Here is a 24,527-nt window from a genome sequence, read left to right on the forward strand (position 1 = left end):
TGGACACATAAAGCAGGTCTATGGTTTTGTGTGTTTTTTTAAAAAAAGTACTGTGTGAAGTGGCTTTGTACAGACTTCCTGTGGTTTCATGCTTTCTCTCGCATGACACAAGATTGGCTTTGTTATGAAAATACATGTCAGTTTTGTCCAGACTCACATGGTTCAGGCAGGCTTAATTTGAAAGTGCCTTTTGTGGGAATATTCAGGGATGCAGGAGAGGATATATTGTTTGATTATATCCTTTCCAACTTGTGTTAACAAATTCTACAATTTAGCAGAGTAACATTCCCCTTTTTAAACTTGCACAGCGGATGCATTTGCTCAGGCTCGCAAAAGCCTCTAAAATACGTTTTGTTGGCAATTTCCCCCTTAGTCCCTCATAAAAGATAGACACGACACAGTCTTCTATAAAAGTATAAAAAGAGTTTACTCACACATTCTGTCCACAAATGGATCCCAGAAGGCAGACTTAAGTTACAAAAGTAATATACACCTAGAAACTATCCCATAAGGAGATAGCCCCTTTGTCCTCTCTTAGCCAAGAGAGCGTCTTAGGCTAAGCAGATGTTGCTTCTTCGATGAATGTAGTCAGAGAGAGAGATGGCTGACCAGTCCTGCTCTTTTGTTACCTGGGCAGGTGAGGTCACGCCCACCTCTAGTCACATGCAGAGGAAGTCTGTCCCAGCCTAGAAAACAGACAGACCCAAAAAAGAAAATAACAGAACACCTCTAGTCATCACATACAGCTCCCAAGTTAAAACAGTACAACGCATCATCAGAGATCTACAACCTCTCCTGGACAATGACAGTTCTCTTTCTCAAGCTCTGGGAGGAAGACCTTTCATTGCCTACAGACAGCCACCCAATCTTAAACAACTCCTAACCCACAATAATACTACAACCAGACTTAACACGGACACTGGCACCAGAGCCTGCAATAAACCCAGATGCCAACTTTGCTGCCACATACACCCGGACAACACCATTACTGGCCCCAACAACATCACACATACCATCTCGGGACTATTCAATTGCTCATCATCTAACATTGTGTATGGCATCAAATGCCAACAGTGTCCTTCAGCTCTCTATATTGGACAAACAGGCCAAACCTTACGCCAAAGAATAAATGGACATAAATCTGACATCAAGAATCACAAAACAGAGAAACCAGTAGGAGAACACTTCAATCTCCCAGGACATTCTATACAAGATCTCAAAGTAGCTGTTTTACTACAAAGGAATTTCAGAAATAGACTGGAAAGAGAAGCTGCTGAATTGCAACTCATTACCAAACTTAAAATCATGGAGAGACCTGGTTTGAACAAAGACATTGGATTCTTATCCCATTATACATGACTAAGCCATTTCTCACCTTCTCACCCCTTGCCTTTTCCTGTAAGACCTATTACAGTCGTTAAGAGTCGTCAGCAGGCTCATCTCAGCTATCTGCCAATCTCCCATTCCCACCACCCTTCTGAGTAATACCCCTCCCCACCTTCTCACTATATAGAAGGATCTGGCAACTTCTGTTTCAGTGTATCTGAAGAAGTGTGCTTGCACACGAAAGCTCATACCAAGAACTAACTTAGTTGGTCTTAAAGGTGCTACTGGAAGGATTTTTTTATTTTGACTATGGCAGACCAACACGGCTACCTATCTGTAACCAGCCTAGAAGAAACAGGAAAGTCCGACTGGCTGGTCCAGACATCCCCTTTTATGTCCACTCTAGGGATGTTGTACTTGACTGCTCTTGTGTTTCACACCCCACACCTTTAGACACAGATTTGTTCAATTCATCTTTTTTAAAAAAAAAAACAACATCCCCCCTCACAAAGAAGCAGACCTGCTTTTGCAGCTTTTAAAAACAGATTCTAACTTCCTAACTTTACAACTCTCCTACTCAACCTATTTTTCCACAGCTGCAAGTGTGTGTGTGTGTGTGTGTGTGTGTGTGTGTGTGTGTACACATATGGAATAGGAAAGTTACTGTTGGGTGAGGGGAGGAGGGGGAAAAATAAAAGAGATTTGATCAAGATAATATAGGCAACATTGGCTTTTGCATTCATATCTGACTAGGTCATGCAAATCAGCCTTGGCCTGTCACACATAGCGTTGGATTGGTGCCACTGTGTTGAACGGCATAAGATAATGTATTATCTTTAATATCTCTCAGAGATTTAATCTTCCTTAATTTTGAATACATAGGTTATGCCATCTCTGAGCAATAACATTAATGAGGTGGATATAATTCATCTCTTTGGGGCTTTTGTATACATATATAAAAAGTAAAACAAATAATTTTGTATGGGATCTGCACACTCATCAGCTACAAAAGCAAACAGTAAAATATATTGGATATGGATAATAATTTCAAAAGTTCCAGTACAAGTATTGCCATGTATGGTTTTTTTGCTCTGTTGCTTGTTTTTTTAATGTTAATAGTGAAACTTGACTGAATATCTTCACAGGAAACTTACTCCATTTTAAAATATGGAACAGATTCACTCTTGTGTTATTGTAGGCAATGTGCCCACCTAGACTGAGCTGAACTTGGTTCACCACCGTTAATTAATTAACTTGGATCATTGCGCAGTAGTTTGTTACAATACAAATGTGGGGAATCGTACATGTGAAAAGGATCTAGGAGTCTTGGTTGACCACAAACTTGACATGAGCCAACAGTGTGACGCGGCAGCTAAAAAAGCCAATGCAATTCTGGGCTGCATCAATAGGAGTATAGCATCTAGATCAAGGGAAGTAATAGTGCCACTGTATTCTGCTCTGGTCAGACCTCACCTGGAGTACTGTGTCCAGTTCTGGGCACCACAGTTCAAGAAGGACACTGACAAACTGGAACGGGTCCAGAGGAGGGCAACCAAAATGGTCAAAGGCCTGGAAACGATGCCTTATGAGGAACGGCTAAGGGAGCTGGGCATGTTTAGCCTGGAGAAGAGGAGGTTAAGGGGTGATATGATAGCCATGTTCAAATATATAAAAGGATGTCACATAGAGGAGGGAGAAAGGTTGTTTTCTGCTGCTCCAGAGAAGCGGACACGGAGCAATGGATCCAAACTACAAGAAAGAAGATTCCACCTAAACATTAGGAAGAACTTCCTGACAGTAAGAGCTGTTCGACAGTGGAATTTGCTGCCAAGGAGTGTGGTGGAGTCTCCTTCTTTGGAGGTCTTTAAGCAGAGGCTTGACAACCATATGTCAGGAGTGCTCTGATGGTGTTTCCTGCTTGGCAGGGGGTTGGACTCGATGGCCCTGGTGGTCTCTTCCAACTCTATGATTCTATGATTCTATGATTCTATTCTATGAATCTTTGGCTCTCCAGATGATGCTGAACTACAAGTCCCAGCATCCCTGGCTATTGGACTTGCTTGCTGGGGCTGAAGGGAATTATAGTCCAACAACATGTGGCGGACCAAAGGGTCCCAACTCTGAAGATGGGGGTGTTGTAAAGCTGAACACACAAAAACAGGACAGCAGTCGTTTTACCCAATGCTTTAATTGTTGCATTCCACTGCTTTTTCTTTACAGCAAAACCAGATACAAAAACAAAACCAGTTTGCCATCTGAACATGTATAGTTCCACATTTTAAATTCATTTAACTCATCATTATTGTTATGTACTGAAGTTCTCACCCTGGGCCAGCAGGGGGATACTGTAGATAGTTATGCAAATGAAGGATCGAAAGTGACGTTCAGTGATTGGCTAGTTACAGAAAATGGTTACTGTTGCATTCTAGTAGAGCTCTATATAAGCAGGCTGACTGAGCTCCTCAGTTCAGTTCTGTTCCAGTTTACAAATAAAGAGCTGCCTTGGAAGAATCGCTGTGTCGTCTGATATGTTCGCCCACAACTTAACAATTATTTTATTCACTTTCTGCCTCGGACCGATCACCAGCTATCAGCTGAACCTACCCTGCACGGTTGTTGTGGAGATATTGAAGGAAATATGGAACAGCTGCAAATGGGACTTAGTGCTTGCCTTATAGCCATGAAACTTAGCTTCCTTTAACCAAAGTACAGTGGTACCTCGGGTTAAGTACTTTAACCAAAGTACAGTGGTACCTCAGGTTAAGTACTTAATTCATTCCGGAGGTCCATACTTAACCTGAAACTGTTCTTAACCTGAAGCACCCCTTTAGCTAATGGGGCCTCCTGCTGCTGCCGCGCCACTGGAGCACAATTTCTGTTCTCATCCTGAAGCAAAGTTCTTAAACTGAAGCACTATTTCTGGGTTAGCGGAGTCTGTAACCTGAAGCGTATGTAACCTGAAGCATATGTAACCCGAGGTACCACTGTAATGCATCTTTGTAACCCAATAAATTGTTTTTGTTCCTGAGTATGTGTCAGAATAGATAATTGCTAAGTGGCGAAAAAAATATTTACAGCCTTTATCTGGGGAGTGAAGAAATCAGGGTGGAACAAAGCACATGGACATAACTAGTGAATAATGGAGGAATAGTCTTCCCTTGTGTAAAAAAAATATTACGAGTCAGCTGTTTAACTCATTTAAGAACTTAGTTCCATTCAAATAAAGAATTATGGACCAATACAATGTATCAACAGAACTTAGAAATATATTGTGGAATTATAATTGGTATGATAAAGAAATAATTAAATCAAACCCATGCCCAAAAATATTCACTCAATGAATAAGTACAGAAGGAAATTAAGATCAGGATTGGTACCTATTAACAGCAGTGAGTTTCAACCAAGAAACAGCAGATCAAAAACCCCGGCTTAGCATGCAATCCCAGAACAGTAATAATCTAATTGTACTAAGGAAATGTTTTTTAGGGGGTATTATTAAATCCTATGAACAGATAAGTAATGAAATGGTGCAGTTTCATCTCTCCTCTTTAATACTTTCAAATAAGAGTACCCATTTGGTAAGGGAGCATAAACAAATTATATTATTATGAGCATGAATAGAACCATAAATATGTGCCAAGATATTTGAGGGAATATCCATAATTATGGAATAGCCATAATATTCCAGATGTTAGAAATGGGTTTGAAAACATCACATAACACAACAAAGTCTTAATAGACTAGTTTTTCACTGGTATCGGATACCTGCATGACTTCATCATGTACACAGCAGATCAGAAAGCAATTCTTGGTGACATGAACACGGGAACTCACCCTGTCGTGTGGATTCAAACTGCCGACCTTCCGATTGGCAAGCCCAAGAGGCTCAGTGGTTTAGACCACAGCGCCACCCGCATCCCCATAACTATAAATACAAAACACATAACTATGATCTGACCATGGAGCCACTGGCTATATTGTTTGGCTACATTCATGATACAGTCTTGCCCTTGCTTTCCAGCTACCAAGGAAAGGACCGAGGGAAACTCATGGCACATGCAACATGGTTGATAATAGAGAAGTAGCATAAGCTTCCACAACTTGTGTGGTCAGCCAATCAAAGCCCACGAGTCCTGTAGTGAGCCCTACTCTTCACAGCTCCTGCCCTATTTTTGCATACCTGTGCAGGCAACAAAAACAGAGTGATCAACCTGGTGACACAGTTTTCTGTGAGCTGGTAGTGAGTGGTGTTTGGCTTAGAGAGCCATACGTTGTACTGCTTTCCAATTGTTACGTCTGCCATCATTTGGCAAAATTCTGAAATGCCAGCCAGCAATTCATTTTGGAGCTATAATTTCTGCCTGTGTTTTTTGGTTTGTCTTTTAAAAAAAACCTTAATGGCCATTGGCATAAACATAGTGAGCATTTCTACTCCATAAGCAGTTGTAATTCTTCTGCCAATGATAGAGCTTTCAAAGGTTCACCCACCCACCCCCCAGACTGATGGCAACCCCAATTCTCAGTACCCTCGCCAAACTACAGCTCCCAGGATTTTGGGAGAGAGGGGGGAGAGCCAGGACAGTTAAATTGGTGTGAAACCAATAGAAACATGCACCTCCAGGCACTGGCAGAGGAAGAGGGAGCGGGGGGGAGCGCTCCGCCCCTGGCACCATGATCCCGGTGGGGTGCCATCGCAGCTGGCTCCCCCCCCCCACACACACTGGGTGCCAGGCCTCTGCGGGTGCTGCGCCACACCCCCAGGACGCACACCAGCCATGCCTACGCCTGCTCTCCGCCCCCAGTGCCGGGGCATGAAGCTCCCCCACTGCCTCCAGGGGGTGAAGTCAAACCACTGCGTTTTCAGCACTGAAGTGTCCTCCTTGGGGTGCAAGTCTGGGCAGTGTGTAGAGAGGTCCTAGGCTGCCCAGACGACAAGACCCCTCTCTCAGTCTCACTTATGTGGTCCAAAGCAAAGCAGAGCAATATGTTTGGCACCAGCTTGGCTGCAGGAGTTGCCGGAAGGAGGCGTACAAGGCGCCATCCAACTGTCCTGGGGACCCCACTCCGGATTTGTGTAGGGTTTACTCCTCAGCCTTTTCTTCTCCCAAATATATCCTGCAAGGCAGCAGAGGGTTAGTATCAGAGTTTTCCTTCTCCTAGGTGGACGAGTCCCACCTGTCCCTCATTTTCCTCTATGGCACATGCAGAAACCGCCTTCTTGACCATCGGACCCACTATTAATCTTGTCTGCTCAATCCGTCAGAGCCTGACTCACCAAGGGTTTGAGACCCATTGGCTACCCTTCGCCTGCCAATCGAAGCTGTTTCCCAGGTTGTGGCCACTGTGGCATGCTGAAAGCTTCTAGGAGCCACAGGTCAGAGCTGAGCACAGGGTGGGGACCAAAGGTGGACAAACTACCCCAGAAGCAGTGTGACATGTTCCCCACCAGAGGTACTACCCCTCCCCTAACACCCCATACACTCCCAAAACTAAAAGGTTTGCTGCAATTTTGGTGCTGCTGCAATTTGTTCGTGCCAGCTGTTTTGAAAACAATTGCCTGTGTGCATAAGCAACCTCCGTCTTGAATTTTCTCAGATAGAAGAGTCACTTGGTAGTGATGAATAATTCAAGCCACTCTACTACCAACCAACTTTGATAAGTATAACCCAGTGTCAGCCAGACCACTAAGGACTGATCTGGAATGTCAGCACCTAGTGGAATTCACTCGTTTTTATGCTGAAGCATTTGCTTGAACAAAACATTCCCCTGCTTGAGTTAACCAGTGTGTATGCTAGACGGAAATGCTAGACAACAAAAATTAGATTCTTGATGGAGTCCCCAGGAAGGGAGAAAAAGGGTACCAAAGCCCTTTGGATGTAGAGGGATGAGAGAGCAGCAGTGAACCAAGTTAAGCCTGCAGCCTCTGCACTTGTTGGATTGCGAACAAGGGTCAGGGGGATGATCCCCCCCCCCCTTATTGTTAGCTTTAGAACATCATCTCAGGGTTGCCACCTTTTAACTTGGCAAATTATCATGCACTTCAGCAATGGAGCAAAATGAGTGGGACATAAACAGACTCAGTGGATAATGCTGAATGAAATATACCATTGATCTGACCTGCTATAAAGCAGCTTTAGAGGTTCCAGCTCCCTACTTCTTTCTCTCCGCAGAACCCTTTCTTATTTGCGTTCCCAATCAAGAGGAGACATGTGTGCTCACCCACACAGGCTTACAATCCAATCCCCCTTAATATCTTTGCACCAAACAGAGAAAGGTTGGGAGTGGCAGGTACACTGGGACATGCCCTCACGTGTCCCTGCCAAATAGGGGTTTTGAATTCAATGGTTCGGGTCCTTCTGGTCTGGAGGGTGGGACCTGAAACAATGGATTCAAGTTACGAGAAACACCAGGAAGAACTTTCTGACAGTAAGAGCTGTTCAACAGTGGAACGGTCTCCCTCGGAGGTTGTGGACTCTCCATCTTTGGAGGTTTTTATGCAGAGATTGGATGCCCATCTGTCTTGGATGCTTCAGTTAAGATTCCTGCATTGCAGGAGATTGGACTAGAGGACCCTCGAGGTCTCTTCCAACTCTACCATGCTATGATTCTATGATTCCATTAGTGGCACACACCTGTGTTCTGCTATGTGCAGTTGGAGCCAATAATTAGAGGTCCTTAGACCAGTCCCCCGAATTACACAGTTTGACCCACAGTGCAAAGCTCAAACTCCCCCCACCCCCCAAAAACTTCCCAATGTGCACCTGCACACCTGTGTTTCATTTGAAAGCCCTTTCTGTCAAACCTTCATTTTTCACTGGGGTGGAGAGCTTGTTTATGATAGCGCTCCATTTCCCCCTTCCTTTGCAAGGGCTCCTTTTAAATTTGCCCTCAGTTATATGTGGTCAGAAAGCACAAATAGAAAATGTTGCAGGAGCCATAGGTTATGGTGATTATTCATTAGTATTTTGCCATACATTAAGTACCTGTCTGTGTCCTTTCCGCATTAATAGAAATCAAGCAAAGGTACGGACCCACCCCCAAATCAATCCAAATCACATCCTTAATTTTTTTTTAAAAGCACAAGACAGAGGTCTCCATGTAAGTATCATAACTTTTTTTAATGTGATGGTCTGCTACATGCCGCTGGTCTAGGGGTGTACAATAAAAATTGAGTGGTTCATAAGTCACATGCACTGTATTGGCTTTTGTTCTCCTGCAGCTGTGTGCAATACGTAATTTAAATTAGTTATAATTGCCCTGGAAGTGGGTGGTGTTGGAAAGTAAGAAGAAGCCGTTTTGAAGTTGGTTGGTTAATGATCAAGCGTTACATAAATTTTATGTCTTTGCTTAGTTAGTCTCACTGCCCTTATCCTAGGGGGTCAGCAAACTTTTTCAGCAGGGGGCCGGGCCACTGTCCCTCAGACCTTGTGGGAGGCCAGACTATATTTTGGGGGGGAAATGAACAATTTTCGCCCGCCCGCAAAGAGGCCTGAAGATGCTTCGCTTTACCTGTCCCAGTTGTCGTCCCAATAGCCACAATTGGGCTTCTCCAGCCAGACAGGTGCCATGGCGGGGTAGGAGGCTGCACTGGCCGGCGACGACAGACGCAGCAGCCCCAGCAGAGGAGCCATGGGTGGAGGTAGGGGAACCGGGGTGTCGTCGGAGCTTTTACCCATCACCTGCTGCTGCTGCTTCCCGAGAGGCACCGCAGAGAAGAAGACGGAGCCACCTGCCAACCCACAAGTGGCGGCCGCGGCTACTAAGTTGTGGGTGAACATATCAGATGACACAGCGATTCTTCAAACAGTTCTTGTTTATTCACAGGCCAGAACAGAACTGAACTGAAGGGTTCAGCCAGCCTGCTTATATAGAGCTCCACTACAACGCAACAGTAACAACTTTCTGTAACTATCCAATCACTGAACGTCACTTTCAATCCCTTATTTGCATATGTGGACCTGAGTGAAAACTATCTACAGTATCCCCCTGCTGGCCCAGGGTGAGAACTTCAGTACATAACAGCGGCCACTGCAATAACCCAGCTGAATGTCATGGGAGGAATGCAAGAGGGAGGCAGGCAGGCAGGCAGGCGGCAGTGGCGAAGAAAGCGTACAAGGAAGCGGCGCAGAAAAGGGCTCGAAGAGGGAAGGAAGAGCATACTGAGGGAGAGGGAGCAGGAGCAGGAGGAGAACATAGCAGCATCTGGCATCACATGCCCCCTTCACAGCGCCGCCCTACTGAGGCAGGCAGGCAGGCGAGCCGACTCCCGCCGTCGACGGCGCCCAGCGTGGGACAAGATTGCTCCATCCCTGAGGAGAAAAGTGCCTCCGTGTGAGGGAGAGAGAGGGAGAGGGAAAGAACACACACACTGGCAATCCACACTCTGGTGATCCACATGTCGATTCCTGGACCGTCCACAGGCTGGATTTAGAAGACAATTGGGCCTGATCTGGCCCAAGGGCCTTAGTTTGCCGACCCATGCCTTATCCCCTCTCCCCATTTTGGCCCTAGTTTTAATGTTAAGTTTGCATTTCATTTATAGGTTTGTTCTGTATCTATCTTGATTAGCATTTTGGGGGGGCGCACACACACACACACATGTGTGCCAGTTAGTCCTGTGAGAACAGTCAGTGCACAAGCAGCCCACATACTGCGAGTATAATTTCTGAAGCTTAGCACTGGCATGAGACGTGCCCATAGCAGCCATGGTGCCACCCAAGGCAAAGGTGCTGGCAGTAGCAGCATCACCATTGGCCAGACTCCTCACCTCTAGTCAGACTACTCCATCCTGGTACTTGCTTGTAGTGATGGGCAGCAAAAATGGCATCCCAAAAGGTTTGTGCTTTCCAGCACCGTCACCACACATGGTGGTATGTGCCAGCTGTTGGGCATCCTCACCAAGAGGCTCGCTCCAGTGGTTAGACCAGTCTTTGTCATCAAGTGTTATTCCCCAGTTTCCCTCCCAGACTTTTAAAAGGTCACTTAACTTAAATCTCCACCATTGAGGTCTAGTAATATAGTATATAATGAAGAAATTATACCTGATTAGAAGCTGCTGAAATCATGTTTTCAAAAGCTGTGAGTGAGGGGCAGACATGCTAAATCATTAAATTTGCCACCATTGAAACCAACACTGGTAGTTGAATCCCCAGCTCAGAAACAGGCCTACCATTAATATATTAAAAAATCATGTAGGTGAAGGAAAAAACTTTCTAACACCACGATTGCCAGGGTTCAAGCCTTTGTTTGCTATAGAATTGTGGATGAAAATATTATGGTTGCAATGAGGAGTAATAAGTGTAATACCTCTACATATCCAACTAATAAGTAAAGAGCTACCGAAAGATTTTTCTTGCATTGGTTTTACAGTAAAACACTAATTAGGAGACCATTTATGGAAATATTTTCTATTTGCACCCATGTCTTTATTTTACTGTCTAAACTAATAAATATTAAATGATGAAGCTGGTTGGTCTCGCTGAAAGTCTGGAATCCCTCACCCACCTTTTTTCATTTGTATGTAAAGTAAGTTCATTTTCAGTATTGACTTTTCCCCATTAAAAATAAAATGGTCCAATTCTCTTTGCCAAATTTTAAATTGTTTGTTGGAGATCCATCCTGTGTGAAAAAGAAAAGTTAACTTAGGCAATGTGTTCATTTTTACAGCAGCTATATGCACTGTTAGAGGCAGATACAATTTCCTTCAGCAATTGAGATCAGACCTTATCATGTTCCAAACGTGTCTATAATTTGCAAGGAATAAATTATTTATGGTCCTTTCACTTTCACTTTTTTATTTTATCTTTTGAAAAAAGCAAGCTTTAGAAATTTGATGTGGTTAATTCCTACAAATTTCATGCACCTATGTGAAGGAACAAAGAAGAAACAAACCTTCTTGGTTTCCCAGTGCAAGTCAATGGAAGGATCAAATATTTGGATTTCCAAATATTCACTGGGATGGAATCAGATCAGATCAGGTCTGAATTGATCCAAACTGAATTGGAGCCTGATCAAAAACACCAAATTGGGGGACAGGGGACTTACACAGCCCTAAAATTAGTATACTCCCAATTGTATCAATTGCAAAGTAGCAAACTAGAATAGGTATGGTTTATGAAAATATGGCGCAATTTCATTCTCCTATTTACCCATGCAGCCTCTCTTTAGAAAATGGTCAACTGTACTGATTTGTGAGAATAGCTCATGGAGCCCATGCAATGAGAAGGTTGTGGAGAAAAGGTAGAAACAAACACTTTTGTATCTGTTATCAAGCATTTGAGTTCAATGTCTACCTGTACTAAATTAGCTTCAGCAGCATGGGCTTATTTATGGGAAGAAAATTCACATGCAAAATTTTCAAGATGAGTCAGTCAATTAAAAAAAAATCTCTAGGGTAACTAAGTATTACATGAATAGGAACTATGGGGAAAGACCTATGGAGAAATTGTCTCTGCATATGTTTCTCAGTAAAGCTGGAAAAGTGTATGTATATCCAGAGAATCCGAGTGGTCTCTCTGTGTGTGTGTTTATATCAAGACACTCAGACCTCCCTAAGGCCCAAACTCGATCTGATGTTAATTGTGTGTAGACACAATTAATATGCATGTTTTAAAATATATAATTAGCAGTTGCAGTGCCAGCCAAGCATCAAAGAGACTTCAGAGTGTGGGGAGGGAAAGCAATTATTTCCCCCACACAGCCGACCCTACAAAAATGTTCCCAAACTGCTGTAGTGAGGCTTCCCTCCCAATGCAAAAAAAGAGCAGCCAGTGAGGGGTTTTCAGCAAGAAACTGGTGTGGGCTCCCTAACAGGGGACATACCTGGATGGGGGCCTTTGAGCTGCTCCCCGCCCCTCCCTGCCATCAAAAGAAAAAGTAGCCAGCAATGTGAGATAAAGTTTGACCCCAGTTTTTGGTGATGGATGAGCCAACAGTGGGGCGGAGGGAGACAAAGGTAGCAAACGAGAGAGGCAGAGACACAGAGACAGCGTAAGGGGGAGCAGATGTCATGAGAGATGAATGCAAGTAGATGCAGCTATAAATGCATAGAGGTAGGTACAACTATGTAGTTGCAGTAGCAGAAGCCACAACATCCTGATAGTACAATGGGGCTTCCTGTCCTCTCCTCCCCCTGTGGAGTCCTCTGCACCCCACAAAGTAGCTCATGGTGGTTGGGAGAATCCCCCTGAACAGGACAGAGTGGGAGGACTGGGGAAGTCATTCCATCAGGCAAGCAGTAATGGTTGCACTGACAGAGCAATCTCCTCACTACTTTGAATATCAGCCCTAGATTGAGGTTACCAGATTTTTTCCAAAGAATCCAGGGACACTTTTTTAAAAAAGAGGGGGGGAGTTATTATTTTTTTAAAAAAATTAAGAAGTAATGTGTTCTCTTCTGTGGTCTCCTCTGTTGTGCAGCCTTCCTCTGGGCCCCTGCCTGCTCTCTTGGAGCACTAGCGACCGTGGAGTAGACTCGGATCGGGCCCGGGGTCAGCCACATGTCCTTGCCCTTCCGGTGCTCTTCTACCTCTCCTCCTCAGCAGCAGCACGGCAAGGTCGGGGCTCCCTCTTTTTTCTCTTTCCTCTTTCTCTCTCTTCCTTCTCCTTCTCCGCTCCTCCTTCTCCCTGCGTCGGCTCCAGGGTTTTTCCTGGCCCCAGAGCGCTGTTGGGTGGCCGGGCGCTCTCGCTCCTGGCTCTATTTGGGTCGTGGGGGGGGTGTCAGCGGTTCCCCCAGTTGACGCACCAGACGTCCCGGGTTTCCCCTCTGCAGTGGCAGCGGCAGTCTCAGCAGCCCAGAGCCAGCCTCGTAGCGCAGTTGGCTCTGGGTGGCTTCAGGTGCTGCTCACTGCTGTGGCGCCCGCCATTTTGCCTCACCGGAAGTCCCCACATGATGCGTCTTGTGCCGTTGAACCAATCACACAACATTCATTCCCTACTGATAAATCTACAACACTTAAAATATAAATCCGGGGACATTAAATGAAATCCGAGGACATTCTGGGGACGGATTTTGTCCAGGGACAGATTTGTAAATCCGGGGACTGTCCCCGGGAAATGGGGATGTCTGGTAACCATACCCTAGATGTTTAGTCAGTTGCCAAATTGTATTCATTGAGCCTAACCTAGCAAAAAGAAGAGTGTCTGTCGAAGCACTCAAGAAAGTATAACCAATAGGCCAAACTATACATGGTGCTCTGAGTGATGCAGCCCCTTCGAGAGAAACTAAGCAAACGTGATATTTGTGATGTTTGGCGCAGAGTAAGAATTTGTGGGTCTGTAATTCCTTCTGCTCCTCTGCCTTCCAGGATGATTTATAAACCTTTCTACTCGTCAGTAGTTAACTGAAAGAATCCAGTTAGTTCTTGATGGTGGCAGGAGTAATTAAAAGTGTGATCAAATTCAGTGAAACAAACACACGCATACACACACCAAACAAAAAAGGTCAGTCTCTTTAATAATGTCCCCTATGTACTTTCCTAGCAGGGAGTTTTTTTGCTAATCTAATACCTGTTAATTCTCTTTCTAATTAGGACTATGACTCACCAGAGGCTGTTTTATACTTAATTTGTTGGGGTTTTATTATATGGCTCAACAGTCAGCCAGCCATTGTGTTCCTCATGTGATCGTGGCTAAGATCGTTCAGGCATTACTCGCACACTGAAGCCCTTGGAGAGAACGTGCCACTACAATTTGTGAGTCACCCGTTCCTGCTCTGCCTCGGCCTTGTCATGTGTGTGCCTGTCAGGATTCATCTCCATCTCCATTACCCCTGGGGCAAAAAGTCATATTTTGTTTCTGCTCACTTGTCTGATTTTTCGCAGATCTTATTCCCATCTTCAGAACCTTAAGCAAGTGCCATCTTCTGAGGATTTAAGGTGGAAATATAAAGTGCTGCCCAAATTTATCTCAAAACATCTCTTTGTACATAGGGATTATCCTTCATTTAACAGTTCCATGTTTTTGATTCAAAACAATGGTCAACGATAACCTAAGCCAAATACATGTAACTGTAATATTTGAAAATATCTGTTTCTTTTTTTTTCTTCAGTTCATAACTGAAGCCCCTGCAATGAAGATGACTATAAGGAATCATAGGCGAGTGTCCAGTTTACTTTTGAGGTGTATGTGGCAGCCGGATCAACAGTAATGCCATACTTTTCACCAACTGATGGAAAATGAGATTATGCATCAATTTTCCACTTTATTGTTGTTGTTTTTTGTTTAGTCATGTCCGACTCTTCATGACCCCATGGACCAGAGCATGCCAGGCACTCCTGTCTTCCACTGCCTCCCGCAGTTTGGTCAAACTCATGCTGGTAGCTTCGAGAATGCTATCCAACCATCTCGTCCTCTGTCGTCCCCTTCTCCTTGTGCCCTCCATCTTTCCCAACATCAGGGTCTTTTCCAGGGAGTCTTCTCTTCTCATGAGGTGGCCAAAGTCTTGGAGCCTCAGCTTCACGATCTGTCCTTCCAGTGAGCACTCAGGGCTGATTTCCTTCAGAATGGAGAGGTTTGATCTTCTTGCAGTCCATGGGACTCTCAAGAGTCTCCTCCAGCACCATAATTCAAAAGCATCAATTCTTCGGCGATCAGCCTTCTTTATGGTCCAGCTCTCACTTCCATACATCACTACTGGGAAAACCATAGCTTTAACTATACGAAGCTTTGTTGGCAAGGTGATGTCTCTGCTTTTTAAGATGCTGTCTAAGTTTGTCATTGCTTTTCTCCCAAGAAGCAGGCGTCTTTTAATTTCGTGACTGCTGTCACCATCTGCCGTGATTTCCACTTTATACCTCCTCACAATTTAGTCTTTAGAAAGTGTGTCAATTAACCTAGATCCAGTTTCATCACTTTCAAAGAAACCTAAACACCTTTCACGTGAAGCCCAAGTGGTGTGGCAGCTGACTCCTTATGGTGAAATCCTGCACATCTGCAAGCTTTCTGTGTGTGCATGGTTGGCATCCGTCCGTCTCAGGAGACAATGGGGGAGTGTGCCTTCTGGGGTAAGGTCAAACCATTGAAGGGTTACAGCGTCTGCTGTGGCTGTAGAGACTGATAGGGGAGAGACGTGTTTTGTGGCTACATCAGTGGGACTGGTATGCTGGCCTTACCCACAGGATCAATTCCTTTTCAGATACCCACATCAGTGCACCATTCTCCCACAGTCTAAAGGCATGGGAGATCATGCAACAAGGAAGTAGGATGAGGCCAGTTTACAGAAATCACGGGGTAAAACTGTTTTTGTAGCACAGATTGCATTTTATTCTATAACTGAGAATGGTTATGTTCTAAATTGTTTCTTTAAGAAAACAGCTGATCCTGTGAGTAAGGCCTTTCCCACTCATGCCCACCCGGCCACTTTGGTTGGCAGAATTGGCACTGCAATAGGTGCCGCATAATACCTGCAATGGTTCTAGGGGTTGCTCGTGCGTAAGCCAGTGCAAATACCTGGCTGGATTGCCTGAGTGAACCTTTTCTGTCTGGACAGCCACTCACCCGTGGCTGTCTCAGTCGCTGGCAGAATCCATCAGTAGGCGTTTCTTAAACTTCTTCCAGCAAAGAAGCTCTTTGACGCCTAGTCTCCTCCTACTTTCTCTGCGTGAAAGCCTTCTGCGCAAGGAGGGCGTGGGCAACGGAGGACCCCTACTCTCCCCGCTGGTCCCCGGCAAGGAGTCATGGGACCGCCTCGCCCCTTCCCCCATCTGCCCCCCCTTCTCCACTGGTGCTACGCTGATTCTCTTCCCCAGAAGATGGGCTGCCTCTCCCAATCCCGGGACGCTCTCCGGAATCCCTCTGGATTTTGCTCTCTCCCTCCGGCACTGATGGCAGTCCCCTGACAATACCCATTCCAAATTTGCAAGACCTCAATCGTTTAGTGTGGCAGTGCCTACACTTCGGAACTCCCTGCCTGTTGAGATCAAGCAGACGGCTTCACTGGCACCTACTTAAAACATTCTTGTTTAGACAAGCCTACCCAGATACTAAAATAGATTAAAATTGCCTCAACTTTCTAAGTATTTCAGCTTTTATGTTTTAAAGTAGGGTTGTGAATCTTTCTTGATTTTATCGTTGTCTCTTTTTGTAAACCACTTGGAGATATATTTTTTTACAATCAAATGGTGTGTAAATTTCATTAAATAAATAATGAAGCCAAAATCACACACCTATTTGCCTCATTAAATTCAACAAGACCACTACACCGTCAGAGTTTAACCCCCCTCCCTGTCCTTCAGTGATTATTAAACATGTTGTTGTTGTTTAGTCATTTAGTCGTGTCCGACTCTTCGTGACCCATGGACCAGAGCACGCCAGGCACGCCTGTCTTCCACGGCCTCCCGCAGTGGATTATTAAGCATACCTTTTAAAATTATCTACTTTTTACTAGCCAGTTGGCGTATATGAGGTGTTGCTCCCTTGCGGGAAATCTTTGGGAGAAGAAAAGGCTCAGAAGTAAACACTAAGGGGTCAGCAAACTTTTTCAGCAGGGGGCCGGTTCACTGTCCCTCAGACCTTGTTGGGGGCCGGACTATATATTTTTTGGGGGGGGGGGAATGAACAAATTCCTATGCCCCACAAATAATCCAGAGATGCATTTGAAATAAAAGGATACATTCTACTCATGTAAAAACACACTGATTTCCAGACTGTCCATGGGCCAGATTTAGAAGGCGATTGGGCCGGATCCAGCCCCCAGGCCTTAGTTTGCCTACCCATGCACACCATCATCATAAACTTTATTGCACTAGCCAAAGGCCATGGCATCATTCACAAAGGGAACAAAAAGAAAAGCAACAATAACCATAAAGACATCAGGCACTGCAAATACAATAAACCACAGTCACGTCTCCTAGAAGTTATTTGTTGCATACGATAGAATAGCAGGGGGTTCTCAGGTAGAATATGCCAGCTTAAATGTCCGAATCACTTTTGCAATTGACCGCTATTTTATCTAGTTCTTTTCTCCTGATCTTCTTAGCTGCCAACGCATATAGTTCTACTTTATAAGTTACAAAGTCATCAGTCTCACTCAGCAGCCATTTCACCCTTTCCACCCTGTTCGAGTGTGTTCCATTCGTGAGCAGGGGGTTTTATAAAGTAAAGCCTACACAAATCCAGAGTGGAATCCCTGAGGTGGCTGGATGGCGCCTTGTACTCTTTTTTCCAGCAACTCGCTGTGGGTTAAACCACAGAGCCTAGGACTTGCCGATCAGAAGGTCGGCGGTTCAAATCCCCGTGACGGGGTGAGCTCCCGTTGCTCCGTCCCAGTTCCTGCCAACCTAGCAGTTCGAAAGCATATCCAAGTGCAAGTAGATAAATAGGTACTGCTCTGGTGGGATGGTAAACGGCGTTTCCGTGCGCTGCTCTGGTTCGCCAGAAGCGGTTTCGTCATGCTGGCCACATGACTGTACGCCGGCACCCTCGGTCAATAAAGCAAGATGAGCACCACAACCCCAGAGTCGGCCATGACTGGACCTCATGGTCAGGGGTCCCTTTACCTTTTACCTGCAGCCAAGCTGGTGCCAAATGTACTGCTCTGCTTTCCTTTGGACCACATCTGTGAGGCTGAGAGAGGGATCTTGTCATCTGGGCAGCCCAGGACCTCCAGGCCACTTCAGGGCTGCTAACACAACAGTTTGACATCACACACATCCCGGAGGTACACTCCATCGTCTCTTGAGACAGGTAGATGCCAACAACAACAATGTTGGCCAGTTGCTGGAAAAAGCACCAATGTTTGCCCTTTGCTTAAAGTTGCTGATGTAAGTTAGATTGTTTCATTGCCTCTCTATCGCCTGCCCCTGACTGCTTTGGCTTTCTCCATCGCTTGACAAAGAAAAGTGATCACTCCCATTTGCTCTCACAACAGTTGATTGGCGGTGGTTGCCTGACTGAAAACATCTGGCAACTTCCATGATGGGTCCTGCAAGCAGCTGGAGCCTCACCAGCCAATGACTCAACACCACTAGGGGTAGCACTAGAGGAAATTGCAGGCAACAAACAGTGAGTGTTCACTGATCGCCAGTTGAGCTCTGAACATGGAAGCAAACAGCAGCAGAAGCTGCTGTAGAAGCAATGTGAAACGGGGAGGGAAGGAACTAGATTCATAAATATCTAAAACTAGCTGCGGGGCAGTCAGGCAACACCAGGAACAATGCAGAAGGCGAAAAACCACAGGGATATTTTTTTTTTTAAAAGCCTCCCCCCAAAATGATGTCATTGACAAATATTGTGGAGGGGGGAGTTCCTGCAGACCACAGGAAGGAGGACTTCTGGGGGGAGGCTGCATGACCCACATAGTAGCTACCCCTGCTTTACAGGTAGATTCCAAAGACTCAGGAACCAGCAGACTGGTCGGCCACCTTAACCATTTTAGAACATCTAATGGAAATGTATGAGTATGTTGTAATCCCAGAAACCTAAATATGTCTTACCTAGAAAAAGAATTTCAGACTCCCCATTAGAGAGGACATAATGGCATAATTTGTGAATGGCTATTTTTCAGTAAACTAGATGCCTCTTCAGACTTTTAGCAGTTACAGGTCACAGAGGGCAACCCCAAACTTTGTCCATGTAAAACTCCCTTTGGGAGGTATCACTTTGTGTCTTGCATCCCAGCAGCAGCAGCCTCCCCTGTCTGAATCATATATACAAGCACAATGATGAAGGGATGCATCAAAGTAATGTTTGGGGTTCTGCCTGAGCTAAATGTGGCCGAAGGATTTGGGAAGGTCTTAAGAAACGACAAGAGCTACAAATTTAAGGAAGGAAACTGTGCGTTCAGGGTGACTGAACTGACATTTCTGGGAGATCTCTGCTGTGATCTCTGCTGTGATCTCTGCTGTGAAAGGTTGCAAGTATTGAAATGATGTCCCAGCCCAGTCCAAGCAGCTCTTGGGGATGGCTGATTATGTAAGGGAATTCATACCAAACCTGTCATCCAGCACATGAATGGAGCTGGGAAGCATAGCAGACCAAGGTGTGGACTGTGTTGATTACGATTACCTTGTTAAAATCCTATAGCTACCGTAGGCTGCTTAAAATTTCTTTAGAGGCTTTACAGAACCCTTCTCTAACCTGATGCCCTCCAAGCCCTCACGTTATTCCTGCCCATTGACTATGCCGGCTGGCAATGATGGGAACTGCAGTTCAAAATATATGGAGGGCACCAGGTTGGGGGACACTGGCTCATAGCCTGGATTAGGTGCAGTGATTCTACAGAACTGTGGTCATCCCTGAAAAACAGTGGCACACTGACAGAGGCACTGAAAGTGAAAAGGAGCCTCTTTGCCTGTCAGATAAATGACTTTATTCTGGGATCCAATGGATGATGATCAAGCGCCCAAAATACGAATTGGTCGTGTCTTGCATGCTGGGTAAATACATATGTTCTCATCCATGGTGGAGGTGCTGCCCATAAGTGCATCCGCCCCTTGTTGCAGCCAGAAGGGACTTGTGCAGGCATAAGTAAATCATGCAGTAGATACAATAAATTAGCCAAAGGTAGCCCAATATTTGTCTCCATCCATACAGACCCTGCTAGATGTTAAGAGTAGCAGCCTCAGAAGTGCAGAGAATGGCAGTTCAGGAGAGGCCTTTTTCTGTGTCGGCACTTACTGTAAATTGGGGGACTCCCTCCCCACTGAGGGGCACCTAGAATCTTGGTTGTGGATCTTCTAGGGTATCCTCCTTACTTTTGACAACTCAAGTATTTTTCTGGGACTCACATCTCTGTTTTGTTTAACTTATACTGTGCTTTTTTTGGAATTGTTCTTGTTTTTAGTTTTATGATTATATTGAAACTTTATGGTGAAGGGCAGGGTAAGAAATTTTTTATTAAAAAAAAACAAAAATGTGTTCTGAAACATGAGGTACGGCTGCTAGTTAGTGCATATGTGTGGGTCAAAGAAGGTGCAAGACTTTGCTAGGCTTTGTAGACAGATTAACAAAACAATACTGTCTCTGCCCGTAGGCCTGCAATCTAACAGACATGATTCAGAAAGAAAAAAGTTACCTATTTTTGAGGAAGCTCATCTTAATATACATATTGAAGAGCTAATTGTTCATTTTTTGATGACAGCTAGAGTCACAGGGATTTGTTTTTGAAGAGATCTGAATAGAGCCAATATTTCTTTTTGGTCTTCCAAGGTTTGGGAACTCAATTTATTAGAAAAGTTTACCGACAAACTATGCATTTCCAGGGTACAATGCCTGTTGTTGTTAGTCCAATAAAAAAAACCTAAATAGAAGTATACAGGAAAACAAGTAAATCTGGCCACTACTGATTCATAAATTTGCATTTCATCCCCAGGACAGGATAGCTATTGAGACAGAAGGTTCTGGGAGACGAGGAACCAAATTGCCTGCCTTCTCCTCCTCAGAGGTTTCCTCAGTCCCAGTTTCTGGCCTGTCCAACTTGCCTTCTGGTCAGCGTGAGGGAGAAACCGTGTGGGGACAGCATGTGCACTCTGGTCTCTCAACATCCATCCTTACGTGATACACACGGATTCTTTGGTTGGTGGAAAACAGGAATAAAAAGAACTAGACAGTTTTTATTTTGACAAGGCTGGAGGTTAATTTTAGTGGTGCAGTGAATTAAAGGGAGCCAAATTTGGCGATTTTTTCTTATCTAACAGCTGGAAGCCATGTTCCCTCAGAGATTAAAGTTCTTCAGTAGAAGAACCACATCCTTGAATCTAAGATTGCATAAACTCAGTAGAGTAGAGCATGAGACTCTTAATCTCAGAGTCGTGGATTTGAGCCCCACGTTGGGCAAAGGATTCTTGCATTGCACAGGTTGAACTTGATTACCCTTGTGATCCCTCCCAACTCTACAATTCTATGATGATATGAAACTAGTGTGCAGGTTTTCGAGTGCTTCAGAATTCTTCATCAGGCCAGGCGATAAAACATTTGCTGGTAGGAGAAGGGGGAAGACTGGTTGTTGATGAAGCCACAGAGTCTGCTTTTGAGGGCTGCAGCCTGAAATGAACAAGAGAATGTCTGAAGGTTGGGTTTTCTGAAAGTAGCATTAAAATTTTGCATAAAAAATGTAAAAAATACAGGATAAATATTTTATGCCAGTGAATCTAGGATGCTTTCAGTTATGAACCAATGGTTTAGAAGAAATTCTAACACAAAAAACACAGAGTTTGAACTTCATAGTAAAGCCTCATAGGACAATGACTATTTCTTCAGATACTGTTAAGCTTGATAGGCACAAAGTACTGAGAGGTACTCTGAGGAAAGCTGGCCTCAGAAAAGTTGGAAGCCTTTAACTAAGGCCATGTACCCAATCCTGTTTACTCTGGCTCCAGGGTGCTCCCACCACTGGTGTTTTTTTAAAGGAGTGTACACTTGATGCTAGCCACAATCTGTATGCATTCTGTATCTATCATGCTGTTTTTTAATGGAAATATTGTGTTGTGATACATTTCCCTCAAACTAGCTTCACCCTCAAACTGAGGAAAAGAAAGACCTTAGCTGTGTTTTAAGGTGGTAATGTGTACACAGCATATGTGTTTTAAGTTGGTAATGTGTTACTCAGAGTATTCCCGCTGAAGTTAATGGTCTTAACCTGGTCGTGTTCATTCATTTCATTGGGCCCAAGCCAAATAAAACTTAATTGAAGACCACCCCAAAATGTTGGTGTGCATAACTAGCAGTCCTTCATCTAAAGTTGAATTTCCTCTTTTCCTGGGCAGCTGTGTTTGTAGACTAGGCATTCACACCTGGCAGAGTCTTGATAACGTGTTCTTTTTTCAAGCCTCACTCGGGCAGTTAACCAATGTGGTGGCTCACATGATGGAGTGCTCCCTCATGAGAAAATAATCCCTAGACATAGACAACTTACATTTTAATTCTCTATGTGCAATGAATTTGAGGTGGGGGGGTCAGGGCTTTTTTTCAGCAGGAACTTGCAGGAACTAAGCTCTGGCATCTCTCAGTTCAAGCGCCATTGCCATTATTAGAGAACAATGGAGGCGCTCGTGGTGAGCTCTGGCACTTCTTTTTCTAGAAAAATAGCACTGGGGGTGTACGTACATTAATCCTGTGAACCTCCACTGCAGCCCTAATACATGTTTACCGCTAGGTTTATTTAAGCTCTGGCAAAGCATACGGCATAGTGCAAGTTGACTGGTTTTCACATGTTGCCATACAATGTACCATCATCATGTCTTTGGAAGGTTCAAAGTACCCATTATAGAGTATCTCTGCAACAACAGTAGTGCTATCCTTGTAGCAGAGATCCCATTCACTCCCTGCCCACCAACAAAAATACAGTGGTACCTCGGGTTAAGAACTTAATTCGTTCTGGAGGTCCGTTCTTAACCGAGTTACCACTTTAGCTAATGGGGCCTCCTGCTGCCGCCGCACGATTTCTGTTCTCATCCTGAAGCAAAGTTCTTAACCCGAGGTACTATTTCTGGGTTAGTGAAGACTGTAACCTGAAGCATCTGTAACCTGAAGCGTCTGTAGCCCGAGATACCACTGTAGTGTCTATCTCCACAACCTGAAGAAGATAGAAAACATAGGTCCTAATCCTTGGGAATATCCATTTCCTACATCCCTCAATTGGGAGAACTGTCTATTTATTTCTACTCGCTGCTTCCTGTTTCTTACCAAATTACTGACCCATAAGATTACTTCTCTTATTCCATGACTGCTAAGCTTCCTCAGGGGTCGTTGTTAAATACTTTTTGAAAGTCCACGTATTCAGTGTCAACTGGATCACCTCTGTCTATATGCTTGTTGATACTCTCATAGGATTCCAAAAGGTTAGTGAGACGGGACTTATCCTTCCAGAAGCCAGGCTGCTTCTGCTTCAGCAAGACTTGTCTTTCTGCATGTGTGGTAATTCCATCTTTAATAATGCTTTTCCACTCAGCATAATGCCTTCTACTCACTACAAAACCATTACAGTCGTGCCTCGGGTTAAGTACTAAATTCGTTCCGGAGGTCCGTACTTAACCTGAAACTGTTCTTAAACTGAAGCACCACTTTAGCTAATGGGGCCTCCTGCTGCCGCCGCGCCGCTGGAGCCCGATTTCTGTTCTTATCCTGAAGCAAAGTTCTTAACTTGAAGCACTATTTCTGGGTTAGCGGAGTCTGTAACCTGAAGCGTATGTAACCTGAAGCGTATGTAACCCGAGGTGCGACTGTATTAGACATTAAAAGTGTTAAGTTGTGGGTGAACATATCAGATGACACAGCGATTCTTCAAACAGATCTTTATTTGTAAGCTGGAACAGAACTGAACGGCAAACAACTCAACCGGCCTGCTTTTATAGGCAGCCGGCTGTCAACATTGTAGCAACAACAACACAGGGTTTCCCGCCTAAAAGGACTGACATGGACCTGAGTGAAAACTATATACAGTGGTGCCCCGCAAGACGAATGCCTCGCAAGACGGAAAACCCGCTAGACGAAAGGGTTTTCCGTTTTGGAGGTGCTTCGCAAAACGAATTTCCTATGTGCTTGCTTCGCAAGACGAAAATGTCTTGCGAGTTCCTGCAGGGTTTTTTTCCTCCCCCCCCCCCTTTTTCCCAAGCTGCTAAACCGCTTATCAGCTGATGGCTAAGCCGCTTATCAACTGATCTTTAAGCCGCTTATCAGCTGATGCTAAGCCGCTTATCAGCTGATCTTTAAGCCGCTTAACAGCTGATGCTAAGCCGCTTATCAGCTGATCTTTAAGCCGCTTAACAGCTGATGCTAAGACGCTTATCAGCTGATCTTTAAGCCGCTTAACAGCTGATACTAAGCCGCTTATCAGCTAATACTGTAGCGCTAAGCGCTAAACCTCTAATGGGCTTGCTTCGCAAGACGAAAAAATCCGCAAGACGAAGAGACTCGCGGAACGGATTCTTTTCGTCTTGCGAGGCACCACTGTACACGATACTCCTGGTGGCCAGGGTGAGGACTTCAATACATAACAAAAACATTTCCACTGAGTGTGGAATATGGAATCAGACCAACTAGCTGAGTGTGGCTCTGACAGACAGCATTTTCTCATACAGAGAGGGGTGTTTCCCAGATCTGCTATCTGAGATATTATAATTTAGGTGGTCGCTATTGCAGTACACTTTTGAGGTTTTGGTTTACACCATGGGTAGGCAAACTAAGGCCTAGGGCTGGATCTGGCCCAATTGCCTTCTAAATCCGGCCCACAGATGGTCTGGGAATCAGCGTGTTTTTACATGAGT

At 44.7% G+C, this 24,527-nt stretch overlaps 1 protein-coding gene and 2 long non-coding RNA genes across 7 annotated transcripts in view; 2 read left to right on the forward strand and 1 right to left on the reverse strand.

The window, feature by feature from the left end:
• LOC308460592 (uncharacterized protein) overlaps positions 1–24,527 on the forward strand; it is a 126,699-nt gene that overhangs the window by 23,878 nt on the left and 78,294 nt on the right. Inside the window, exons 1-2 of one of the 4 annotated variants that reach the window (XR_013978590.1) lie at positions 11,487–12,881; positions 18,194–18,327. The exons of 2 other annotated variants lie outside the window; for them this stretch is intronic. The gene's annotated coding sequence lies outside the window, so the exon portion shown is untranslated. Of the gene's footprint in view, positions 1–11,486; positions 12,882–18,193; positions 18,328–24,527 lie in introns of those variants that run through there. One more of the 4 variants, XR_013978588.1, reaches the window with a different exon arrangement.
• On the forward strand, positions 3,959–4,354 carry LOC308460684. Its single transcript, XR_013978720.1, has 2 exons — positions 3,959–4,049; positions 4,086–4,354. It is a non-coding gene; the product is annotated as an uncharacterized lncRNA (long non-coding RNA).
• The window catches only part of LOC308460608, an 84,358-nt gene continuing 79,009 nt past the window's right edge, over positions 19,179–24,527 (reverse strand). The window contains exons 5-6 of one of the 2 annotated variants that reach the window (XR_013978600.1): positions 20,639–21,306; positions 19,179–19,936 (exon numbers count right to left, since the gene is read on the reverse strand). This is a non-coding gene — a long non-coding RNA (uncharacterized lncRNA). Of the gene's footprint in view, positions 19,937–19,968; positions 21,307–24,527 lie in introns of those variants that run through there. The other variant, XR_013978601.1, reaches the window with a different exon arrangement.

This window comes from Podarcis pityusensis (genome assembly GCF_964106645.2).
Source record: "Podarcis pityusensis genome assembly, chromosome: 13".
Classification (NCBI taxonomy): Eukaryota; Metazoa; Chordata; class Lepidosauria; order Squamata; family Lacertidae; genus Podarcis; species Podarcis pityusensis.